Genomic DNA, 1,798 nt, shown 5'->3' with positions numbered 1-1,798 from the left:
AGATCCCTAATTTCTCCATTACAGAGAGGGGCATGAGGTTTACACTTGACCCTAAGTCACACAAGGCCTTCTTGAAGGTCATGGTGCCTATGGTACAAGGTATAGAAAACTTCCCAGGATCCTGCCTCTTTTGAGGCAGTTTCTGCCTAGACAAGTCATCCAGTTCTTTGGTGAGCAAGGGGGGTTCATCCTCCCAAGTCTCATTTCCAAATAACTTGTCATTCAGCTTCATGATTGCTCCAAGGTATTTAGCAACTTGCTCTTCAGTGACATACTCATCCTCTTCAGAGGAAGAATACTCATCAGAGCTCATGAATGGCAGAAGTAAGTCCAATGGAATCTCTATGGTCTCATTTTGAGCCTCAGATTCCCATTGTTCCTCATTGAGGAACTCAGAGGAGATTGGTACACGCCCACTAAGGTCTTCCTCAGTGGCGTCCTCCTCCTCTCTTTCCTCTCCATATTCGGCCATGTCTATGGCTTTGCACTCTCCTTTTGGATTTTCTTCTGTATTACTTGGGAGAGTGCTAGGAGGGAGTTCAGTAACTTTCTTGCTTAGCTGACCCACTTGTCCTTCCAAATTTCTGATGGAGGACCTTGTTTCATTCATGAAACTTTGAGTGGTCTTTATTAGATCAGAGACCATTGTTGCTAAGTCAGAAGTATTCTGCTTAGAACTCTCTGTCTGTTGCTGAGAAGATGATGGAAAAGGCTTGCGATTGCTAAACCTGTTTCTTCCACCATTATTGTTATTGAGACCTTGTTGAGGTCTCTCTTGATTCTTCCATGAGAAATTTGGGTGATTTCTCCATGAAGAATTATAGGTGTTTCCATAGGGTTCTCCTAGGTAATTCACCTCTTCCATTGAAGGGTTCTCAGGATCATAAGCTTCTTCCTCAGATGAAGCATCCTTAGTACTGTTTGGTGCATTTTGCATTCCAGACAGACTTTGAGAAATCAAATTGACTTGTTGAGTCAATATCTTGTTCTGAGCCAATATGGCATTCAGAGTGTCAATCTCAAGAACTCCTTTCTTCTGACTAGCCCCATTGTTCACAGGATTTCTTTCAGAAGTATACATGAATTGGTTATTTGCAACCATTTCAATTAGCTCTTGAGCTTCTGCAGGCGTCTTCTTCAGATGAAGAGATCCTCCAGCAGAGCTATCCAAGGACATCTTGGATAGTTCAGAGAGACCATCATAGAAAATACCTATGATGCTCCATTCAGAAAGCATGTCTGAGGGACATCTTCTGATTAATTGTTTGTATCTTTCCCAAGCTTCATAGAGGGATTCTCCATCCTTCTGTCTGAAGGTTTGGACTTCCACTCTAAGCTTACTCCATCTTTGTGGTGGAAAGAACTTTGCCAAGAAGGCATTGACTAGCTTTTCCCAAGAGTCCAGGCTTTCTTTAGGTTGAGAATCCAACCATATTCTAGCTCTGTCTCTTACAGCAAAAGGGAATAGCATCAGTCTATAGACCTCAGGGTTAACCCCATTAGTCTTGACTGTGTCACAGATTTGCAAGAATTCAGCTAAGAACTGATGAGGATCTTCCATTGGAAGTCCATGGAACTTGCAATTCTGTTGCATTAGAGAAACTAATTGAGGCTTAAGCTCAAAGTTGTTTGCTCCAATGGCAGGGATAGAGATGCTTCTCCCATAGAAATCAGGAGTAGGTGCAGTAAAGTCACCCAGCACCTTCCTTGCATTGTTGGCATTGTTGTTGTTTTCGTTTGCCATGGGTTCTTCTTCTTTGAAGAATTCGGTCAGGTCCTCTAAAGAGAGTTGTGCTTT

General features: G+C 42.5%; 1 non-coding gene across 1 annotated transcript; it reads left to right on the top strand.

The window, feature by feature from the left end:
* The first annotated feature begins 1,231 nt into the window (after positions 1–1,231).
* Positions 1,232–1,339, top strand: LOC130959062 (small nucleolar RNA R71). Its single transcript, XR_009078158.1, has one exon. It is a non-coding gene; the product is annotated as a small nucleolar RNA R71 (small nucleolar RNA).
* The last annotated feature ends 459 nt before the right edge of the window (positions 1,340–1,798 follow it).

Source organism: Arachis stenosperma, chromosome 10, assembly GCF_014773155.1.
Source record: "Arachis stenosperma cultivar V10309 chromosome 10, arast.V10309.gnm1.PFL2, whole genome shotgun sequence".
Classification (NCBI taxonomy): domain Eukaryota; kingdom Viridiplantae; phylum Streptophyta; class Magnoliopsida; order Fabales; family Fabaceae; genus Arachis; species Arachis stenosperma.
This window is presented reverse-complemented; position numbering and strand designations above follow the sequence as displayed.